The sequence below is a fragment of the Ailuropoda melanoleuca genome, chromosome 6, assembly GCF_002007445.2.
Source record: "Ailuropoda melanoleuca isolate Jingjing chromosome 6, ASM200744v2, whole genome shotgun sequence".
NCBI classification, from domain to species: Eukaryota; Metazoa; Chordata; class Mammalia; order Carnivora; family Ursidae; genus Ailuropoda; species Ailuropoda melanoleuca.
In genome coordinates, this window is record NC_048223.1 from 26,088,117 (window position 1) to 26,113,631 (window position 25,515).

Genomic DNA, 25,515 nt, shown 5'->3' on the forward strand with positions numbered 1-25,515 from the left:
TGGCTGCTACGAACCTTCTTGTGCATGTACATTCCTACCTTCTAGGACATGTCTGGGAACATATGAAAACATTCCTCTAGGTTATGTATAGGAATTAAGTTGATGTGTTTCATAGAGTTTTCCAAGTTTGTATGTTTATGAGTAGAATTGTATATGTACAACTCAGGAGACTGTTACTTAAAGCAGGCAGGATGCCTCTTCCCAAGGTATGAATGCGTGACCATCTTTGAACTTAAATTCCTTTTTCAGGAGAGCATTTTCGAACATGGTAACCCCTTCTGCTAGTCCAATTACAGTATAGCCACTATATCTAACATTTCTCTTATTAGGAACTTAAAATGATTACTTTTCCTATACATGGACATGTTAGGAACGCATTTTCAAATTGAGGGTGGCATCTTAGCGGAGTAGTTTCTAATGTTTCTAATAGGCATGTAGGTAATCCCCAAATCTTATCTTCCTGCATTAAATACTAGACACTAGAAATTGTGCTCATCTATTCAGACCTCTCCACTCTTCATATGTTTAAGCCAGTGTGAGGTCTGACATGTCGCGCACCTTGTAAGAGTAGTTTTAACATTTTTTGCCTCATTGCTAGACTCATCTGCAAAACAAATTAAAAATAAAGTCCTACTCCAACTAGATCAAGGAGGAACCTGGGAATGGCTAGTTTCTAAAACTGATTTTATGATCAGGCAAGATTTTTGAAAACAATACAAAAGAATATTAGAAATTATTGCATATTTGGTATGCTCAAACAAATTGTGTGTATAGAGTCATGGTTTCTGAGGATTCTTGTAAAAAAAAAAGAGAGAGAGAGAGAGACTTGGACATCCAATAAATTGTATGTGTGTATGTATGTGTGTGTGTGTGTGTGTGTCTGTTTGTCTATGGAATAGATTACGAATTATTTTATTTTATTCTGTTCCTTGATACTATGGTCATTCAAGTAGTGTTTTCATTTATTTAACAGATATTTATTGAACACTCACAAATAACCATATTTTTTTAAAGTTATGTGTAATATGATTTCCACCTGAAAGAATTCTAGATATGATACTCACAGAAGTAACTAAATCATAAAGCATGATGATGTTGTAAAAGCAAAGTGCTGCAGGAATGTTCAGAAGGGGAAAATAATTCCTAACCACTTTTTGCCTTTTCTGCTTCACTTCCACACTCCCCCAAACACACTAGAGCAACAATTGCTAGGCTCACTGCCATCCGTGTTTATCATTACCGCTTATTAAAAATGTCAATCTAAATGGTGAGGGTAACATTTTATACAGTTCAAACAGAAAATAGGAGTAAGAAGAACAGCGTACAAGGGTGATTTCTCAGCTTCCCACTTAATTTTAAGCTTCTGCCAAACAACAAAGTGGTCTACTTACCCACTGTTCTTTCTCCAAATCCTGGAGCAGTGCCTGGAACATAGTGGTTGATCAGTAAATATTTTTTGAATGAAGAGTGAAAAGATGACAAAGTAGATGTTTCTGACGCAAAAAATGAAACTACTCTTTGACCTTTGATTGCACCTTTGAGTAAGGAGTCTGCAAGAAGAAAGTGACTATTTAGCATGTAGATTACGTGTGGTGATGCAGACATCTTTGATAGTCATTGAAAGTCCATATGACATAGAGTTTAACAGTGGGTTGGACTTAGAGTCTGAAAGAACTTAGACTAAGTCTCACCCTTCCACTTGCTAATGGAGTGAACTAAGGTTTTAGTTTTCTAATCTGTAAGCAAGGTTGACAACAATAATTTCTATACTCACAGGATTGTTGAGAGAACAACATGAGGTTATGTGGGCAAAGCTCATTGACCAGAGCCTGATGCATGGTAGAGCAGCTCACCGTTAGCCTAATCCTGAGAGTTAGGTAAAGCCAGTCCTTAGGCAGATTCTTTCCTGCTGTCTGTTGGAACACCGGCATAAGGAAAGCATAAATCTAATGATGACTAAAATTTCAGCAGTGGCCTATAGAGCTGTGTCACATTCAACTTACACAACCATATGTGGCAGCTCTGACTGAGCCACCGTCATCACCGTTATTATTATTAATGTTGTTCTATTTCTTCAAATAGTATCTTTAGAAGAAGAAAGTATCCTAAATATTTCAAAAAGCTAGTTAAGCTCCTTTTTGCCTAAGATATGATTATTAATACATTTTATCGAGAGAAACTTAACATAGAAATAGTGATACTATAAAATATGAAATAGAACTCCAAATTGTACTCAAGCTAGATTATAACTATTTATAAATAAACACATGGTTTGGAGAATAATCTTTAGAGTGTTGACATGAAAATGCGGACAGTTGTTTCTAATTTAAAAACTGTACATTGATTCTTGTTATAATACCTATGTCAGAAACACACACACTTAAATATTTATATCTACCGGCTATGAAGGAACTTTCAACAGAAAGTCATTTAAAAATGGAGGGAGGGAGACATTTTTGGAGAAAGACTTTAGAAGAAAAGCGGGAAAGTCATGGGGATATGATGGTAGCAAAATGGGAATTTAGGAGCAGTGGAGAGGAACATACTGAATAATAAGGTGTTAAAAAGGTGATTCTCTTTCAAGCTGCTATTTTTTTAATGTTTAAGTAATCATATGGTATAGAATATTTCCATTGAATTTTCTTATGCTTTACATTGTTAATCATCAACTTTTAATAGAAGTTCCAGGAAGGCCAGGTGGCTCTACGTACTATATGTGAGCTTAAGGGAATAGAAATAACCCATTTTCAGAAGAGCCTTTATGACTCTGCCCCTCTGGGATGGTTTCCTCTTTGCACTTTGAGCTGCATGTCTTTGCTGTCTTTTTTTTTTTTTTTTAGGATTTTATTTATTTATTTGAGAGAGAGTGAGAGAGAGAGAGAGCAGGGGGAGGGGCAAAGGGAGAGGAAGAAGCAGACTCCCCACTGAGCAGGGAGCCCACTGTGGGGCTGGAATCACGATTGGAGCTGAAGTTAGATGCTTAACCAACTGAGCCATCCAGACATTCATGTCTTTGCTGTCTTGACATGCTTGCTTATAGTGCTATAAGGAAGACAGGCATCTTTCTCCATTCCTCCAATCAAGCCACAGTTTGTACTTAGCATTGTATTTCAATTTATCTTGTTTTCCCCCATTGCCATAACCCCACAGTGTTTCTTTCATTTCAAAAACAATTGAGCTTGTTTTACTAACATTTTGAGAAGAGCTCGTGACATTATTAATGTTCTCCATCATTAGATCTATAAATTCTGAAGAACAATTAATTTGGTTAGCCAAGAATGGACTCAGTTGTGTTTCCAAATTAGTGAACTCATTTTCATCCAGATGTTGGAAAGCTTAGAGGGGCCCTACTTCAAGAGTAGAACCATTGGGTCTAATAATTTTGTGTTGGAAGTCCTGTGGCCATAAGAACAAAGTAATCCTGATCTTTGGCTCTTGGCTCAAGCTATTTATAAAAGTTGTCATCTGAATCAAATTATTCAGAGGGGAGAAATATTACTAATACAAAAATGGTTCGCCTTGTTCATATTAATGATGAAATAAACAAAGTTACATCATTTGAGTCCTCAGAGGACTTCTGCACATACTATATCCATGAGAACCCCCAGCATGGTGAGGTTGCTATATGATCCCCATTTTAATGGTGAGAAAGAGGAAACTCAGAGAGGTCAGAAGCCTTTTCAAGGGTTGTGGTGCTAGTGAGTGGCAGAAACAGGACTGGAGCCCAGATTTCCCAGTTCTAAGCCTGCCATGCCAAGATCAGATGCTAAGTGATAGAGGATTAACAGATATAAATAAACTATATTTTGGCCCCTATGGTTGAGATCTTGATCCATGACCAAAATTTGCCTTCTTTTTCTATGAGGCATTTCCATCTCTCCCTGTCCCACTTTCTTGAGATTGTAAATTAATCTCAGCTAATCTTGCTGAATCAGCAGGCAGACTAAAATAATATCACTGGGAGGAATGTACTTTCTTCATTTATCTTAATGGGGCATTAATTTTGAGACTTGATTATCAGAAACACTGTTCCTTTGCACTTACGGTAACCCATGCAGAGCTGCAAAACACAATCAGTTGGCATGAGTTCATCCCATGCTTGTGTGAATGTGGGATTTTATGCCAGAGGGAGAGAGCCCAGGGACAGGAGTTCAGGCACTAGCTGTCACTCTCTGGATGTGGTGAACGTTTCTTCTGTTGCTTTTATACATCCAGGGGTTGATCCCCAACTCCTTATCCTCCTGGCTACAAGAATAAAATTTTTCCAGACATGCACGCATATCAATGCTGTTTGCGTCAGGTCTCTTCAAAGCCAATCACAGAAAGTGTGTGAGGGTGGTGGGGGTTGTCACATTCCTGAACGATCTTAAATTTAAACTCTGACATTTTCTCCAAATGAGGATACCCAGATCATTTTATGGTACCATCGTTGAAAGTGTGGGTTTTAGAGTGAGACAGCATGCTTTCCAATTTTGGTTCCACCTCTTAGCACTGTGTGACTTTAGGCAACTCACAGACTCTGTGACACAGCCTCCTTATCTGTGTATTGGGATAAGAATAATCGGTACCTCTTAGTTTTTTTTGACTGTTTCCTTGGCTGTGCAGAAGCTTTTTATCTTGATGAAGTCCCACCAGTTCATTTTATCTTTTGTTTCTCTTGCCTTTGGAGATGTGTCATGAAAAAAGTTGCTTTGGCCGATGTCAAAGAGGTTGCTGCCTATGTTCTCCTCTAGGATTTTGATGGATTCCTGTCTCACATTGAGGTCTTTCATCCATTTGGAGTTTATCTTTGTGTATGGTGTGAGAGAGTGGTCAAGTTTCATTCTTTTGCATGTAGCTGTCCAATTTTCCCAGCACCATTTATTGAAGAGACTGTCTTTTTTCCACTGGATGTTTTTTCCTGATTTATCAAAGATTAGTTGCCAAAAGAGCCGAGGGTAGCTCAATTTTTAACTTTTTAAGGGACCTCCACACTGTTTTCCAGAGTGGCTGTACCAACTTGCATTCCCACCCAACAATGTAGGAGGGATCCCCTTTCTCCACATCCTCTCCAACAATTGTTGTTTCTTGCCTTGTCTATCTTTGCCATTCTAACTGGCGTAAGGTGGTATCTCAGTGTGGTTTTGATTTGAATTTCCCTGATGGCTAATGATTTTGAACATTTTTTCATGTGTCTGTTAGCCATTTGTATGTCTTCATTGGAAAAGTGTCTGTTCATATCTTCTGCCCATTTTATGATTTGTTTATTTGTTTCTCGTGTATTGAGTTTGAGAAGTTCTTTGTAGATCTTGGATACCAGTCCTTTATCTGTGGTGTCCTTTGCAAATATATTCTCCCATTCCGTGGGCTGTCTCTTAGTTTTTTTGACTGTTTCCTTGGCTGTGCAGAAGCTCTTTATCCTGATAAAGTCCCATAAGTTCATTTTATCTTTTATTTCTCTTGCCTTTGGAGATGTGTCGTGAAAAAGGTTGCTCTGGCCGATGTCATAGAAGTTGTTGCCTATGTTCTCCTCTAGAATTTTGATGGATTCCTGTCTCACATTGAGGTCTTTCATCCATTTGGAGTTTATTTTTGTGTATGGTGTGAGAGAGTGGTCAATATTTAATTAAAAAAAAAGAAAATTAAGATAGTAAAAAAAAAAGAATAATAGGTACCTGATGGAATGGTTGAGGTTGCAGTGAAAATCTATCTTTTAAGCACTAGAAATAATAATCACTGGCTATTATTTTTTGCATGTTAGAGTAAGAATGGCAATTTGTAAAGTGTAAACGCTTACAATATACCGCAATTTTTATAAATGTGAAAGGGCATTTCGTCAAAATTTTTGATGTACTGAAAGCCTCAAGAAATGGAAATATTTCTGCTTTCTTGCTAAAGAATTCCCTCTTTGAAATTTACTCATGGATTCATGTCTAAGTGTTTGCAATGAGTATATAGATATTCTAATTTAAAATCGGGTAGCATTCACAAGAGTGATGTAAGCATGGAATAATTTTAGTCATAGAATTTATTCTAATAATCAGTGTTAGGCCTTCCCCCTCATTCTGTCAATGCCCCTTTGTGGAACCATTGATTCCCAAGGTAAAAAATTAATCCTAAGGGCCAGTTCATGTACCTCGTTGTCATGTTTTTCTCCACTATTCAGCTCACAGGGATGCTGTCCCTCCTCTAAATACCAACTGAGCTCTAACTTTGCCATTCACTAATTTGGCCTTTAGATATTTCATTGTGCCTTTAGGCTTATGGTTACATACTTTTCTCCTTCACTAGATTTTAAGCTCTTTTAAGGTAAGAATTCGTTTTGCAACACCTGAGCCAACTTATGCCTCTGACTCTTGAGTCCATAAGTATTGTCTCTTTTTCACCCCTGTCACTTCAGGGGCAAAGCTCACACACCCTGGTGATTTCTTTAGGAGATAGATCTACAAAAAGTATTTCATGAGTTTCAGAAAAATTTACATATCATTTTGGAGAGGGCCACACTGCCAAGAATGCATATGACGCTCATCTCCTTTTCTCTCTATCTTGCTGCCTTCCACTGTGCCCTTACTAGAGTGCCCATCCAGAGTTCCAGATTCTTTCTTCTGTAGTATTCTGGGTCTTTTCCACTTTCCTTCAGGGTCTTCAGGGACAGTCAATTCCTCACAAATAATTTGGATGAAAACATTCTCTCCAGCTTCTTACCCTTTGCTTTTCCCAGAATAGCAAATACCATTTTTGTAATGCATGTACAATAAGCACTCAATAAATGTTGCCTGGTGATACAAAATGCTGGATTATGATAGAAACAACTGTGGTAATTGGGGGCAGGTGTTGAGGGTTTCTTGGAAAATCTGGGAAGGGACTCTCTTGGGTATGAGATCATAACCCTTGCTATGGATTGAATGTTTGTGTCCCCTCAAATTTCATGTTGAGATCTTAGTGATCAAGGTGATGGTATTAGGAGGTGGGGCCTTTGAGAAGTGATTAGGTCACGAAGGAAGAGGGATGAGTGCCCTTATAAAGAGACTTCAGAGAGCTTCCTAGCCCCTTCTACAATGTGAGGTTACAGCAAGATGGTCATCTGGCAGGAAGTGGGCTCTCACCAGACATAGAATGGTGTCTTAATCTCAGACTTCCCAGCCTCCAGAACTGTGAGAAATAAATTTCTGTTGCTTATAAGCTGCCCCAGCCTATAGTGTTCTGTTATAGCAGCCCAAGAGGACTAAAACACCTCTCTAGGAGGACTATACAATAAAGGTATCGGTTCTTACTAATAGTGTAAGCAATTTAAGGAGAGGTCTGGTCTTAAACCGGCTGCTACCACTTTTTTAAAAATTTTTACTTTTTATTTAAATTCAATTAATTAACATACTGTGTATTAGTTGTTGCAGAGGTAGAGTTCAGTGATGCTTCAGTCTTATATTAACACCCAGTGCTCATAACATCACCTGCCCTCCTTACTGCCTGTCACGCAGCTACCCCATCCTCCCATCCCTCTTCCCTCTAGCAACCCTCAGTTTGTTTCCTATGTCTCTTATGTTTTGTCTCCCTCTCTGATTTTGTCGTGTTTTATTTTCCCTCCCTTCCCCTATGCTCCTCTGTTTTGTTTCTTAAATTCCACATATGAGTAAGATCATATGATAATTGCCTTTCTCTGATTGACTTACTTTGCTCAGCATAATAGCCTCTACTTCTTTCCATATCATTGCAAATGACAAGATTTCATATTTTGATGGCTAATGTATAAATAATATATATACCACATCTTCTTTATCCATTCATCTGTCGATGGACATCTGGGCTCTTTCCATAGTTTGGCTATTGTGGACATTGTTGCTATAAACATTGGGGTGCAGGTGCTCCTTTGAATCACTACATTTGTATCTTTGGGGTAAATCCCTAGTAGCACAATTGCTCGGTCACAGGGTTGTTCTATTTTCAACCTTTTGAGGAACCTCCACAGTGTTTTCCAGAGTGGCTGCACCAGCTTACATTCCCACCAATAGTGTAAGAGGGTTCCCCTTTCTCTGTGTCCTTCAACTAATAACCTCAGTTAGAACTGATAATCACTGGAAATGTTATCACTCTAATCTCAAGCCTGGAAAATACCTGGAAGAGTGTGTTTCTTTTTACTCACATTGACTGTGTGGAAGGGTCATGTGTATCGAAGGAATACTGAATGTTCACTCATATCAAAGCAGACAGATTGCAGACTATAAGCAAATAGCTAGCTAGTACTCCCTGTGTGTGGGAGTCAGGTCATGTTCTCTATCTTTCCCTTGTGACAGGGCAAAGTATTGAAAGTTTCCAGAACCCAGAGGCTAAAGAGAGCCCATATTCTTCATTAGAACAGCTGATCAGAGATAAGTGCTTGCTGATTTCTAGAGGAGAGAGCCTTGGAAAGGTGACTAGAACTCTAGGAAACAGGTGTGGAGAGGAGATGTTGTCTTTTTATGACTCAAGAGATTTAGGAGGTAAAACACTGTGGAGCAGGAGGGAGGACACACTGGCTCCTCCTACAAGAAGAAGGACTTCAGGCTCAGGTGTGGACATAAACTCTGCCTTAGCACATTGTAAGCAGAATTAAGAGTGCATATTCAGGCCTTCCGGTTAATACTTTAGGGAGTTTTTGTAAATTGACACAAAAACCACATCATGAATGTTGGAGGATAGAATAGACCAGTGTTACCTAAAGTGTGGACTGCAAGATATTTTAGGTGGTATGTAGCTCCTCTTTTAATTTTTTTATACACTTGCATTAATAAATTATATGGAAAATAAAGAATTAGTACATCAAACCCATGATTTCACACACAGGTAACAACCCCCTTCTGCAAATAGCAAGAACTATAGATGATGTGTTCAAGCGTGTTTCAGGACTTTGATAACCGAAATTTTCACCCAAACCCTCTGTAATATAGACAGTACAGATGATATGGACTGCTAGTATGGATTTGTGTAGATTGAACATCCATATTCACATCACACATCTTTCAGGGATCCAAGAAAGAAGGGATTGGATTATTTAAATAATGCGATGATGGTATGTGAATAGCCACGTTTAGGACAGTAGGTTAGACAACCACTTGGTGGAGATGTTGCAGAAGAGATTCAAGAACTAAATGGGTAAAATGGACTTTGAGGTCCCTTTCCTGCTGGAGTGTATGTAACTCTTATGGGACTGCAGAAAGGGACTTTCTAAGGAAGGGATAATGTAGCAGGTGTCAAAGGATACAGGACCTTCTTAATGTTCCCAAAATGACAGGGACCAGCACTTTCTGTGCAAGGACTAGTTTTCTTTAGACATCTTGTACTGTGCGAGATGCCCCCACAATGAACAACCATGCCCATCCACACAACTTTTGAATGTTTTGCTTGGCGTATCTTTGGATGAAAAATCTCTTGGCAACTATATGAACCTGAAGCTTAACTGTGTTTGCCATCTTAACAACATTTTTTCACAATTATAATACACACCTATTTTTTCCAGGTATACAACTCTTGTCATAATTCACAGGGCCATAATTTTAATGGTGAACATCCATTTTAATTTATTGTAAATTATTTTTATCCCTATTAAAATTAGGACATTTTCTTAATTTTTAAGACATTGTATGTGTATTTGGGTTATATTACCTATGAATTTTGTATCTGGTGCTGCTTAAAAAGTTTTGGAGTTGTAGTTCCCTACACATATTCTTTTTTTGTTAATAGGGCACCCATTTGTCAAAGATCAGGGCCTGTGATCGGTGAGAGAATTTAATTCGGTACTTGTGTCATAGAAATTCTAAATACTGGGATTTCTAAAAAACTTTTAATTAGAAGTTCCACAACAAACCCTGAAGATATCTGGATTTCTATCTACACTATTTCAATCCCAATAGATCTTACTTATTAAATAAGATTTTTTTTTTAGATAGATGAAAGAAATATCTCTATCCCACAAAAATATTTAGCCCAACTATTCATCTTTTTAGCTTCGCTGTCCTCGGACTTCAGGGCACATTGAATCACCTTGGCCACTTGTAGAAAATGCAAGTTCATGGGTCTCATCATCATAAAATTGCATTTTAAGGAAGTGTTTTCATATTTCTTATATAGGTCATTCTGGAGCCACAAATTTCAGAACAGTGCTTGATATTATATGATTCATACTGAAATTAAAGAGAAAAACAAACCAGACCTTGATATCTCACTGTCAAAATACTTTCCTACAAGCTCCACAAGTATAACAGACCCTGTGTTCCTGTGGGTAGAACCAACCAGTTTTTTTAAAGCAAGTATTTCTATTTTTTCCTCTTGGCTGAAAGGGAATTATCCTATTTTCAGAAAATATATATCTCTTTGTGAATGTAGATGCATTACAATGAAAAAAATAGCGTTTTTAAGCTAAATGATGTACTTCATTAGGTCACTTAAGTTCAAGGCTATCACACACATCTTAGTTTATGAAATTGGTTAAGAGTAAAACAAATAAAATGGACCTTGGTTGATATTTATTTGAATCCATTAGGGAAGCTATTCTGAACCTTCTACTTTAAAGGAAATTCAATCAATTTCAGGCTATTGACTCTCAGACTTAGGTTTGGCAAAGGACGCACCAATGTTCATGTGGCACTTCAGCTGCTACCTTTTGCAAAAATCTCTATCTAAACAGCTTAGAAAATCTAACATTAGAAAGGCTTGAAATTAATTAGCTGAAGTTAGTACAAATGTTGGTTACTGAGTGCATTAGGCAGGGATCTTCAGAGAAACAGAAACACTTTTTCTCATAGAGAGAGGGAGATTTTAAGGAATCATTTCACATGATTATAGGAGCTGGCAAGTATAAAATCTACATGGCAGGCTGGGGGACCGAAAATCCCAGCAGCAGTTGCTATTTCCATCTTTACTCTAAAGGCAGTCAACAGGCAGAATTCTTTCTTTTCCAGGGAACCTCAGTCTTTTTTTTTTTAAGTCCTTCAACTGATTGGATGAGACCCACATGCATTGTGGAGGGTACTTTGCTTTACTCAAAGTCTACTGATTTAAATAGTTATAACACCTAAAAACAAACAAACAAACAAACTTTCCCATCAACATCTAGACTGGTGCTTGACTAAACAACTAGGCACCAGAGTCTAGCCAAATTGACACATAAAATTAACAACCACAGTAAGCTAAATAATGAAGAACCAAAATGGATCATAATGGAGACCTTAAACTTGAAATAATGGTGTCATCTTTGAAAGCTATGCCACAGCATTACCTAAACTAAGTATTTTCTTTTTCTCTTCTATACCACCATAATGTTGGAAATGCCTGTTTTAGGGGAAATCTTGGCTACTTCCCATGCCAAAAATTAATGATTTGGTTTAGGTTGGATTTCTAATATGATAGAGAAAGGTTTAAAACTCTAGGAGGTTGAAATCAGACAGAAGGATTTTTCTGCATTCCTCCCTACTTCCACCCTCCATTTTAATAGAAGTGGATTGAGTATTATCTAATGGTCCAACTCTGTGAACACAAGATGGACAACTCTTCCTCCCCTCAAATGAAAAGACCCTATGGCCGTGCTTGTGCCAGTGAAAATTGACCTTCATGCCACCCAATTACAAGCTTTCTTTTTTCTTATCTCTTTGTAACATACTAGATTATAATTTAGGGGTGCCTTTGTGGTTCAGTGCTTCTGTCTTCAGCTCAGGTCAAGATCCCAGGGTCCTGAGATCAAGCCCCGCATTGGGCTCTCTGCTCAGTGGGGAGCTTGCTTCTCCCTCTCCCTCTGCTGCTCCCTCTGGTTATGCTCTCTCACTCTCTGTCAAATAAGTGAAAAAAATCTTTAAAAAAAAGATTATAATTTAGTTCTTATCACCCTCATCTTATAATGATAAAACCAAATTTCTAGCTATTATTTCAGCTCCTGCTTTCTGTATCCTGTAGCTTTATGATTCTAACTCTGAACCAAAACATCACTTTTCTACCTACAAGGGTATAGTTAAGGAAAGGAAATATCTGATTTATTCAAAATAAATAAGCAAATAACTCCATATTGGCCCTTCTACCCAGATAGGAGGGATCCTCATGTACAAATCTCTTCTTTGAGGAAGACCTTAGCAAATACTAAATTCTAGCTTTTCATTGATCCATCCCCAGAATATTTGGGTGTCCTGAAATTCCCTTTTAGTTGTTATTCCAACCCTACCCATTTAGCTGTGGCCTTTGAATGACTGCTCAGAAAGGCAGGCAGGCTTCTTCTTGGTCAAGGCTGATGCTTCTTCTTATTTCTCCATTGTTCTCTTCTTTTAAGAAATGCCAGTCACACTTGAGTTGGGTTCCTTGAAGCTAAAGGCCAACATTTCACCCCTTATTCCAAAAGGACCCCCTTTCCCCAGGCTCTGTGACACAACTCCTTTCCCCTTTGTCTCTTCCCCCCTCCCCTGTGCCTCAGGAAGGTCTGCTGTTTATTTTCTCACCTCCACCTGCCAATCAGCAGTGTGAGGAGGGATGTCTGATGAGGTCCCTGCTGACACCATTTTGCTGCCAGTCACAAACAAACACATTCCTTCTTAAGGAAACAACCTGCGGCTTTGCTTTCACAACCCCAGCTTGCAGAAAGAAATCCAAGGGTAACAGTGTTAGATTTGTGTCAAAGGCATTATTTATGTTCGTTAGACATAGAGTGAAAACACAATGGCTTTTACACATGCTGGCATTTTGCTATCCCACTTGCCACTTCATTGAGATCTTGTTAAGTGTTAACCCAACACTTACATAGTAATTGATTATTAAAAATGTGTGTCTAATTTTATAATTCATGGAAAAATACAGACTTAGGTTTTGCATATTTATCAGGCTCTGTATGTGCTTTTTCAGAAAATGGGCTGATAGATAATGAACCTACTAAAACCTTATTTATTTATTTATTTATTTATTTATTTATTTATTTACGAGAGGGAGACAGAGGGGGTGGGGAGGGACAGAGGGAGATGGAGAGAGAGAATCACAAACAGGCTCCAAGCCCAGCATGGAGCCAAACATGGGGCTTGATCCCACAACCCTGAGATCATGACCTGACCTGAAATCAAGAGTAGGGTGCCTGACTGAGCCACCTAGGTGCCCCCTAAAAACTAATTTATTGAACCAAATTAAAACTCACTATATTTTACTGAGAAATGGCATCCATGTTTTTGGTATCTAAGATTAATTTTCTGAGAAAGCAAAAGATTCACATACGCATGAGAAAAAGGAACCACATTGATTTTGTTTTCATTCAATAGCAATTACTGAATTAAATCGTCTCTTTATTCTGAATATGTTTATTGAGGACCACCTAATTGCCAGGCACTGCAGTAGGCTTTATAAATAGTTGGAAGAAAACATACAAGGTTGTAATTACCACAGAACTTCAATTACAATTTGTGGGGTGGATGGGGGGTGAGAAATACTAAACAAATGTACCCTCCAAAAAGTGTATATACAGGAACACTTCCAATGAAGATAAAGAGGACTATAAAGGAGAAGATCAAGTTTGCATGAGAGAAAATGAAGGGGTCATGGTCATATCTGTGAGTATGCCAGACCCTGGAATAATAGAGGTACCATTCAAGACTGAGACACCAGATTTTCAGTACAAATGGGGAAACAACAGATGAACAAATGGGTAACAATCCAGTTTGGTAGGTTCTGTACTAACCTTCATGAATGAGGTCTTCTTGGGGCTCTAGGAAGCCCCAGTCTTTATGGAAGACTCAGAGAACCTCTAGAAGGAGATAACATATCACCTTGAAAGAACTCAGTTGTTTCATTAATGACCACAATACACTAAGCACTTTTCTTGGGGTAGAAATGACTTCTTTACACAAGCTGTGAAAGGGAATGAAGAGCACATGGGTCTCAGATGAGGGGAAAGAACTGGAGGAAGGAATTAAAGAGTGTCTGAATATGAAATGAAGTATTCTTTTTTCATTGCTTGTGCTAGAGTTTGTGTAATTGAACATTTCTTTGACTTTATAGGAGAAGGGCAATGATGTCAGAAAAGGGCCATTTACCTAAGGTATAAATTAAGGGAAACAAATCCCTTTCTCTACAGCCACTGTTCGTGCACTTGGGGCCTTCTGATCTACACACTGCAGCCCCACCTGTCTTTGTACCTGCTGTTCATTCTTCTTCATACTGCAGCCTCCTGTCTTTTCTCTACTTCCCATTGGTAACTTCTAGCTGATCTTTGGGAATGTCCTTAAATATCCCTTCCTTAGAGCAGTCCTTCCTGATTCTTCAAGAGAGAGTTAACTTCTCCCTCAAGCAAGGGCTCCCACAATTTCTTCTATGTAATTCCTTATCATATTTTTTTGCCACATTATGTTATATATGTTTTCTTGTCTCCACCAGTACACTTGATGAGATCTCTTATGGGAATATGTTTAACTGACTCTTACTCTCTCATTATCTATTTCAGAGTCTAACACCCAGAAGATGGTTAATAAATATTTGGGGAATTAAAGGATGAATGAATGAATAAATGAATGAGTGATCAGTAGACTCGTGGCCTGAGAACACTCACAATATCTATCTTAACCAGTCTCTCAAAGATGACGGTAGTTTCAAGGTAGATTCTTCAATAGAATGGCATCAGGACCACCCTAACCCAATCTACTGGAGGCGCGTTAGTTGCACTGATGCATAATGAATAACTCCATAACTTAGTGGCTTAAACCGACAATAACAATTCATTATGTTGCAGTTTCTATGAGTTAGGATTTTATGAGTCACTCAGTCAAGTTCTAGCTCAGGTTTCTCATGAACTTGTAGTCAGATACTGATTGGGGTTGCTGTCATCTGAAGGTTTGGCTATGGCTCGAGGATACATTTCCCAGGTGGCTCACTCAAGTTTCTGATAAGTTGGTTCCTCTTCATTTGGGCCCCTTCCTGTGGCTTCTTGAATATCCTAACCACATGGAAGCTGACTTCCTCAGAGTAAGCAATCCAAGAGACCAAAGTGGAACCTGAGATGCCTTGTATTACCTAGCCTTGGAAGTCATACATTTTTGCCATATTCCATTGGGTAAATAAGCTAACTGTGCTTCAGTGTAGGAGGAAACAACAAAAAGGAGAGGATACAAGGAGGTGAGGGTCAATGGGGCCATATTGGAGGCCTGTTATCACACCTGGCTATGTGAATCCTCTTGGTATTCTTTGGGAGAGGAATCAGAGTCTTCTTTACTAGGTCTTACCCAAGAGAGGTATTTGGGAAGGTCATGAAGAGAAGGTTAAACCTGTGGGGAAGTACACATGAACCATACAGGAATTGTTGACAGGCAAAGAGTCCTTGGCTTATCTTTAGCCTTTCACCTATGGTCCCCCATGCCCTTTGGTAACATAAATAAGTTTCCACAATATCCCTCTTCTGTGGGTGTTATTTTCCTTATTACAGATGATAAGTTAGGGTCAAAACAGTCAGAGGAATTGCCCAAGGGTACACCATATGTCACTGTCAGAATAGGGATTACAACTCAAGGTATCTGAATTCCGTGCTTATGTTTAGACTGGACCACCTCCGGTACATAATGAGTTGTGGCATATGCTAACTTCTCTGAATTTCCTTTAACTCTACCTAACCCCTGCTGAATTCATCCCCTTACCACCACTACACACACCATCACCCCCCATCCATACACATATTTTTAAACATAGCACACACAAACACATAGTTACAACACACACACACACAAACACACATCTTACTTTTCCCCCGTATCTTCTAAAAACCCAAACATGACAGCCTCTCTCTTGTGCCAATAGGGGGCCTCTAGGGGATACTTTCAGAGTAAGAACTGAGGCTCCCATGTTCAAAATGAGAAAGCTATAATTTTCATATTGTATCTTCTTGCCAATTGTAAATCAGTCATTTTAAGGATGCTTCCCATTCTTGTTTCCCTTCAGGCAGCTCTTATTCCTCTCCGGAAGAAGAAAAGATTTGCTTTATAGCTAACTGCAGGACTGAAATGACATATAAAATAGCAACAGCAGGGAACAAATGTGTCCCTAAAGTGGCAATATGGTGCCTTTTTGTGTGTTTTAAAGCTTTGGAGTGAGAGGCAATTTTTCTTTTCAGGCTTCTATTTGAATAGGTGTTGAAAATTTAGAAAACAATATTAGGTGTGTTCAGTAATGGGGCCTGACCTGAGTTGTTCTGTACTATCAGTGGTAGGGATATATATTTTTTTAATATATTCTAGTATTACTCCAGCCAGCTGCTCTGATGATATTTGCAGGGCAAAGCTATCAAGCTAATAATAAAGATTGTTCCATTATTAGTTTGGAGTTTTTGTTTATTATGTAATACTTTCCCACCAAAATCATTGGTGTTCTGTATCATTAATTGAAAAACCACAGAATAAAACCCTATTTTATTCCCTCCTTCATCTTTCCTTTTCCTTCCTTTCAATGTAAGAAATAGCCATTGTGACTGCCAAGCCTGTTTTCTTTTTGTCAAATAGGACAATTCAAACATTTCTTTTGAAACAAAGAGCCCAAAAGCCAATGTAATGCCGATATTTCTCCAAACTCCCTGTAGTATCAATAAATCCAAAGCCTGACAGCACAGGGAAAGTTCTACGCTGAGAAAAAGAGCAAATTGGATAACAGTGTTGTTCATTATCCTCCATATTAGAAAACAATGATGCTGAAGGTTATTTCCTGGAGGGAAGACCCCTGTGTGACCTGCCCTCCTCACACACTGCCTGTGCAAGGTCTCCCTCACAGCTGAGACTTGCAAGCATCATTTCAAACAAAGGAAGAACGGCCTGTTCTTTTTCTTTTTCTCTGTGCCCCCTCTCCTTCCCTTGTTTCACACTGCTAAACCAGGGTCTTCATCTGTCCCTTTCAACATTTATCACATTTACTATTATGGAATGACTTACTCCCTGAAGGTCACCGTTCTGCAGTAATCCTTGGAGAAGAGGGATGGCCACACTCTGAGCAATGATCTATCCCCACACGTGAGATGGGAGAATTTCCCACAGTGCCCAGCAGCATGGCCATTGTCTTGACTCCCATTTGATTCTTCATTTGCCACTGACAACATGGGCAACCTTGGGCTTCTCTGCCTCATGTTCTCATCTGGAAGCTAGTCTGCCAGTTCCTTTCCATCTCTAACAGCTTTTCTAACTCTAGGATGCCAAGCCCATAGGTGGCATTTCCAGACTGTGGGCTTGAAGAGTGGAGACTCCTGAGATGGGTGATAACCCATGTGCACAATGGGAGCGGGATTGGAAAAGAGTCAAAATGGAGCTTTAGGACTGGCCCGTGTTGTGGCAAAATCATGCACTTTCCCTTACTGATTCTAGCCCATGTGAGAAGTAGATACAGGGGCCAAGAATCAAAATATCAACCTGAGTATTGGAAACATTGGATTGGAAAATGGGGCTTGGACTTGAGGCTCAGCTGGGGTCCTACTTAGCCCTTATATGCTTAGCCCTTAATATGTGTTCTAAGCCCTTGATATAGATTAGAAATTCACTTAATTCTGCCAACAAGCGTTAGAGGTAGATACTATTATGATCCCTGTTTTATAGGTGAGAACACGGAGTCACGGGTAGGTTGAGTAGGATGTGTCGGGTCCTACAGCTCCTTTGTGGCAGAATCAACACTCAAAGCCTGTGCTACCACTACATGGTCTCAAGCATGCAGAGACACTAGAGAGGAGAACCAGCTTCTCTTCCAAAATGGTCAAGGATTGCTGAGGAGAGAGGCGAGTGTGTGAGGGTCTGGATGGGGGCCTATGCAGGTGCCCTGAAGACCTTTCTCTAATATCACCAATTAGATAAGTTGCTCTTCCTCTCTTGGGAGGAATGAGTGAGCCAGTGGGCATATTCTTCCAAGATGATGGATGTTTTTATTTTATGTGCTAAGGCAAGAATAGAGGGAGTGAGGGAGGAAATAGTTGACTCTTCAGGGGCAGCATGACTTCAGAAGGATAAGAAAAGCCAGTGCAAGCATTCCACAGTAGAGGCCAAGAGGCAACTGTCTGATTGACTTTGGGGGAAGTCCCACCCCACGATGGTGGCAAGCAGGACAGGCTACAGGATCTCACGGCCCCAGAACAAAATGAAAATGCAGGGCTCTTTGCTTAAAATTATTAAAAATTTCAGGATGGTGACAACAGATCATTAAGCCAAGTAAAGGGTCGTTGTAAGCATGGGGTGTTGTGTGGTGGCGAAGTCACACTCAGGAAGCTAGCCCTCACGGTAAGCCTAGAACTCTGGGATCTAGGACAGGCTGAATGTGGAGATTTCCCCTGGAACCGAAGACAGCAAGATCATTATACTGCTTTGATTCATGAGAAACAGTAGCAGCCCTTACTGCTCAGTAGAATCACCTGGGGAGCTCTTAAAAAATATCGATGTCGTGTGGACCCCACCTAACACCAACTGAACCAGAATTTCTGGGTGTAGGATCTTTTAAAAGTTCCCCATGAGGATCCAGTGTAGGGCAGAGTGAGAAACAGTGGTTTATTTCATTTTTAACCAGCTCAGGGGTCCTCAGGAAGACACCTTGACCAGGCTTCTAGAATTCTCCTTTTTGAGATCCTTAAGTCCGAGTTGCTGCAAGGGAAGTGCCTACACCTGGGCCTGGCAGGTTACAGATGAGTGGAGAGTGCTGAGAATAAAGAAAATGGATCCTTGGGGTGCCTGGGTGGCACAGCGGTTAAGCGTCTGCCTTCGGCTCAGGGCGTGATCCCGGCGTTATGGGATCGATCCCCGCATCAGGCTCCTCTGCTGTGAGCCTGCTTCTTCCTCTCCCACTCCCCCTGCTTGTGTTCCCTCTCTCGCTGGCTGTCTCTCTTTCTCTGTCAAATAAATAAATAAAATCTTAAAGAAAAAAAGAAAACGGATCCTTGGCATTTGTCTCCAGAGGCAGCAGGGAGCAATGGAGACCATGGAAAACTCTAGAGCCCAGGTGGCATCTAAAGAGGGTGTCAGCTCCTCAGTCTTTCATCCGTTGTTGTCTTAAGGTAAGTGTCCCTGAGTGGCCAGATCTTGTTATCCATCAAGAGAAGATGGACATCCAGATTGTTATATGAAATATCTCAATTTTCACATGTGCAGACAAATTCAAACAAAAAACTGAACAAGAATAGCAAAAAGCCTAGAGTCCTGTGATTCTGGCCCCACACAACAGTGGAGGTGGCTCACAGACAGTGAGCAGCTGAATTAAACAGCCACAGAATCAGAGGGCTAGGCATTTGAACAGGAAAACACTTTCATTTCATGGAGGAGCAAAAGGGGGCTCAGAGAAGGGGAGGGAAACCAAGCAGCCACACCTTGAGATTGTGGCGGGGCCACGTGTGGAACACGGAGTTCCTGACCTGACTCCTCTCTTCTTTCTCCCACACTGTGTCTTATTTGGAAAAGAAGTGCAGACAGAAGCCCAAATTCACTGCTTCCTCACAGAGCATTGGAACTCACAGGATCAACTAGAAGTTTGTCTTACGTTAGATTCATTGTTCTCCTGATCGTTTAAATTACTGGACATGTTTGGGGCGCCTGGGTGGCACAGCGGTTAAGCGTCTGCCTTCGGCTCAGGGCGTGATCCCCACGTCAGGCTCTTCTGCTATGAGCCTGCTTCTTCCTCTCCCACTCCCCCTGCTTGTGTTCCCTCTCTCGCTGGCTGTCTCTATCTCTGTCGAATAAATAAATTAAAAAAATCTAAAAAAAAAAATTACTGGACATGTTTGAATTAATGCAGATCTCCTGTTTTTCACTATTTTATCTTCAGTTGTATCCATAGCACAGATCCCTGTCTCATGGCAGATACTCGGTAAATATTTGTTGAATGAGGGAGTGAATAAAGCAGTGAATGTCACAAAGGTACACACTCTCTGGGTATTTGTGGGCCTTATTTTTTTTTAAACCCAGGCATTCCCTCATAATCATAATTACATTATCAGGTTACATTTTAAGCTGCCTGTTGAATTCACTAAGGGCGTAAATCAAGGCTGCTCTTCCTGAATCGAAAGGAGTCACTCTTTGCAGAAATAGAAATATTGCTCTAATTTAGGGGCACCTGGGTGGCACAGCGGTTAAGCGTCTGCCTTCGGCTCAGGGCGTGATCCTGTCATTGTGGGATCGAGCCCCACATCAGGCTCTTCCGCTATGAGCCTGCTTCTTCCTCTCCCACTCCCCCTGCTTGTGTTCCCTCTCTCGCTGGCTGTCTCTATCTCTCTGTCGAATAAATAAATAAAATCTTTAAAAAAAAAATATTGCTCTAATTTAAAAGTAGTCAATAAACTCTTCTAGGCAATAAACTCTTCTTTTTTTCTTAAAAGTTTTCATGTGCCAAACCGTGTAGCAAAAGAAAGACTGCCTGACTGAGATTGGGTATCCTGACCCCCAGACTTCTCTCTGACCCTCAAAACCTGGGTAGTTCCTAGTAACTATCAAATATGTGCGACCCTGACTTCTCGTGCTGCCTCAATGCCCGTTGGCTTTACATGGTCAGGACTTCTAAATTGGCATGCTAAAAATAAATCAGATTTCTAAGTTAATTTGAATCAAGTGAGTGAGGGCACAGGTTTCTCTAACATTTCATTTACCTGCATGGGGAGGGGTAATAATAAACTTTGCAAAACCTTTGGCATGTCAGATGGGATTTGAACCTCATGAGAGCTTTGCGAGGTCAGAAGGCAGAATGTAGTACGTAGTATTCCAGTATCTCAGACAGGGGACCTGGAGCTCCATGGATTCTTGAGTCACTGAGAGTCACAATGCTGAAAAGAAGTGGTGTTGATTCCTGATGTCTAGGCTGTGTGATTCAAAAACAATAACTCTAAACACCGGGTCACAAAGGAGAAGGAATGTGTATGCATGCTGTACCCGGATCGGCTTGTTGGCCTGTGGACCTCTGGAAGGAATTATCCAAGTAAGGCAGGCCCGGCGGGCATGGTCTTTCAGGGACACAGAGTAGGAGGCACGTATATGCCAGGGATGGTTTGTGTTTGGAGGAAGGGGCTTGCCTACTGAGGTCTTTCTTCCTCCTGGGCTCTGTGATTCTCTGCAGGGACTATGATAACAGAAGGGAAATGTGATAGCCAGGACAGCTGGCTTGCGGGAGGTCTTGGGGAACAAAGGGGGTGTTAGGCACACCCAGGCTGCCCAGTTCATGGCTGATCCAAAAGGAACTTCTGAAAGAGGAATATTAAAACAAACAAGTAATTTAAAAATAACAAACTTTTAGTGGCTTAGCCTGACTCCCCTGGTCTGGTGAGCCACAGGGTTCCTTTGGATTATTTTGTTAGCTCAGGAATAGTCAAATATTGACCTCCCAAAATAGCAACTTCATAGTTTCCCCCTTAGTATTTTTAGCATACTATGAATTTCATTATGGAGAAATAAGTTGGGTTTTGTTGTTGCTTGCTTTTTGAGCCTCTGTCTGGGAAAAAGTGGTGAAGGGATTTATATGTTTGGGGGGAACCACTAGGCAATGGCTCAGGGTGGGGGTGGCGAGGTGTCGGCAACCTTTTCCCTGTAGGTTAGAGCCTGGGAAAGGAAGCCCTTTTCCTAGGAATTGAAAATTTCTTTACTGTATGCTGCATTCCCCTACGTGAGTGAATCAACACACAGTGTCTGTGGAGGCTTCTCTGGGAGGCCTCCACACCATTACCAGGAATGATTAACTACAGTGTGTGCCGAGCCCATGGGGTGCCAGACATGCCACTAAAAGCGCTACATTCCTCATCTCATCAGTTCCTTCCAAAAACCCAGCGAGCTTATTATCCCCATTTTACAGACCAAGCAGGCTCCAAGGGGTTTAGTAACTTGCCCAAGATCACACAGTTCATAAGTAGAAGGAATCCAGATGCCCGCTCTTCACCATTATACTATACGGGCATCCAAAGGCAGCATTTGCTCAAATGCTAAATGACCTAGAATGAGGCTGTTGTATTGATTTCAACCACTTGACATTGCTTTCTATCCTGCCGGTCAGTTAGGAAATGTTCCTTAGGCGGTGTATACATTCTGCTGTGTGCTTTTTCTGAAAGGCATCGCATAGCAGAGAAACTTAGGCTTTTCAACCCAAACAGGGAGACAGTGGTTAGGAAAAAAGACTTGTAGAGAAATGGGGAATATTAGAGAAGTTCCGAGGCTTGCGTTTTCATGGAGTCACCTTGGGACTGCTACTTCTCCTGGGGCGGGGGAACTTTGAAGAGACCCCCTGACCACCCTTCCATCAGAAGTTGTTGAAGGGGTCAGATGGTTGGCGTGCATGTGCAAATCATTAAGGCCACAGGCCTGAAACCCGAGGCCCTTTCCAGAGTTGGATGTGGATTGGGAAATTAGCAGGGCTTTTTACTAATTGAGCCATATAATTCCTGGTGAAGTTCAATGTCAGTGTCATTTTGGGGCTTATGAGTGTCATAGGGCTGGTTGCCTTTTGATGATAACGATAATGAGTCAACATGAGACGCACACACATTCCATTACCGAATCTCTGATAGTCGTCATAACAGCCAGCATTTACTGAGTGTCCTGTCCTTTGCAAATCCTTTGGTTATATGTCCCCATTGCCCCTGCCTGAAAAGAGGTATCAATATCCCTTTTTTTTAACCCAAAGCAATGAAATCACAGAGGTTTAGGAAAATTAAATGGATTGTTCATGGGGCAAGGTCAGCCTTTGAACTCACGTCCACCCAGCTCTCAGGCCTGTCTGTTTGCCCTACCTCATCTCTGTGAAGGACCAAAGGTGGTGGAAAGAACAAAGTATACAGCTTGCACTCAAGAAGTTCACGAAAGTATCAGGGACAGGGGAAGTATGGCTGAGTGCTAGAGTGCTGGCTCTGGATGTGACATCAAAGGGTAGAGTAGGCCCAGCTACTTAGCTTTCCTGCTCAGCTTCCTTGTCTGTAAAATGGACATCACAAATCTACCAACTTGCCAGAGGAGTATTGAGTACTGTAGGGAAAAAGCCCTTCAGGGACTCCACTTCAGGAGAACAGACTCCAGGAAGCATCAGTAGAGCATTCTCGTGCTCCTGCCACGGCTCCTGTTCCTTGAATGAGCCCTGCTCCCTCTTGCCTCAGGGCCATTGTGAGTAGGATTTCATCTGCCTGCGATGCTCTTTCCCTTTCTCTCAAGTCGTGTTTAAAAAAAAAAAAAAAAACTTCCTTTCCTGATCTCCAGGTTGGATAAATTCCCTTTCTAAGCTCTACTCCTTATAATTTTTCTTCATAGCCTTTATCATAGTTTTTATACATTTGTAAGATGACTTAATGCGCATCTTTTACCAACCAGACTGGGAGTTTTCCTAGCTAGACTGTATTTATAATGGCTGAACATCTGTTTTTTTTTTTTTTTTTTCATGACTGCATCCCTAACAGGTAACACTCTGTGGTAGTATTAGGCATGTGTTTGTTGAATGAATGAATGAATGAATGAATGAATAAAAAGCACTGTGTCTGGCACATAGAAATAAACCAATAAATTAAGGTATTGTTACTATTATTATGTAAAATACCAGAGTCAATTCAAGAGTTCTGTAAAAACACTAGTTGACAATACAAGCGATAGCCTAGGGCAGTGTACTGGTTATCTATTGCCACAGTAATGGTGAGTAACAAACAAGGACAAAATCCAGCGGCTCAAAACCATATGCATTTATTTAAAATCTGTGGTTCTTCTGGTCCCACTGAATACAGCCGTTGGCTTGTGGTTTTGTTGACCTTGGCTGAGCTCTCCCACATGCAGGGAGCCGGCCGTCCAGGGTGGCACAGCCGAGACAACCAGGCAGCTCAACCCTGTGCTCTGTGTTCCTTCTCCAGCTTGCTGTCCTGCATGTGTTCTCACGGGGAAATCAAACTGCTCTGTGTTCTAGCGCTGACATGCATTGCACTGACCTTAGGGAAAAATTAGTGCAAATCAGGAGAAGGAAATCTGATTATAAACAGTAGCTTTCTTCCTTTACATTTGCAATTTGGGCCTGGTATTTCCTGCTGCTGTGAATTGTAAGCTTCTGATGACAAATAGCAATAAATTCCAACATATTGAAGAAGCAAAGACTTATTTTCTGATTTTCCTGGTAGCATTTTCCATCTAGTCAGCAACCCATCAGCCCGTACCCCCATCCTCTGGCCTTTTTTTTTAAGTTTATTTATTTATTTATATTTATTTTTTAGAAAGAGTGCATGTGTGCATCTGTGCGCACAAGCGGGGTGGGGGAGGGGCAGAGAGCGAGGGAGAGAGAGATCATCTTAAGCAGGCTCCTTGCCCCGCATAGAGCCCGCAGGGCTCCATCTCACCACCCTGAGGTCATGAGCTGAGGTGAAATCCAGAGTTGGAGGCTTAACCGACTGAGCCATCCAAGAGCCCCTATTTATTTAAGTAATCTCTACACCCAGAGCTGTGTCAGTGGGCAGGGGCCTCTTGGAGTCCGCACTCAAGTTCGGCTGCTGGGTGGCCCTTGACAGATTGTAAGCTCTTTGTGACAGTTTTGTTGTCGATTCACTTTTCTTTCTGTCTTTCTTTCTGCTTACCTTCCTTTCTTCCTCCCTGTTTTTTTTTTTTCTCTTTCCTTCTTTGAATAATCATTCCTCAGGCAAGAGTTAAGAAGTTTCTATTTCTTGGGGCGCCTGGGTAGCGCAGTTGTTAAGCGTCTGCCCTCGGCTCAGGGCGTGATCCCGGCGTTATGGGATAGAGTCCCACATCGGGCTCCTCCGCTGGGAGCCTGCTTCTTCCTCTCCCACTACCCCTGTTGTGTTCCCTCTCTTGCTGGCTGTCTCTCTGTCACATAAATAAATAAAAATCTTAAAAAAAAAAAAGAAGTTTCTATTTCTTGCGGTTATTGTAGTTATTATTTGCTCCTTTCCTTTCTGCACAAGTAGTTTCTCTCCCACAGCATTCCTTAATGAATTCTTGTGTTCTGGAAACATTTACTCCATAGCTTTGGACATATTTCACTAAGGCAAGGTGGAAAATCATTGATCCTTGTTATCAGTTAATGACCCAGAGCTGGTTATTGTGAGAATAAGTCTTAAATAGAACAATCTGCTGTATTTCACTTTGCAGCGCTACTCCTTTATTTAAATGTCTAGGAGATTCTTAATACCAGAAATTATAATGAAATTTATAAAATATCAGACTTCAAAGAACTTGGATTTTACAAATGGAGGAAAGTGGTTAAAGTGAATAAAAGATTTATGTAATTCATGATTATGTTGCGGTTTCATACCAGGGAGCCAGGCTCAGCAGATACTTTTATATTTGTCCCTTCTCGCTGGGGTCAGTCTGTGTCAGGGTCAATAATGATGAAGGTAATCAGAGTCTTGTTTCTCCCTCAACCAGGGTAGTGGCTGGTGGTGGCTGAGGCAAGTGACCTCCTATCTCAACCATCCTGGTCACTTCTTTTCTCCAAATCCAGCTCTTTCCACTTCATTGATCCAATATGCAAACACTGATATTTTTATTTTATTATTTTATTTTATTTTATTTTTTAAAGATTTTATTTATTTATTTATTTGACAGAGATAGAGACAGCCAGCGAGAGAGGGAACACAAGCAGGGG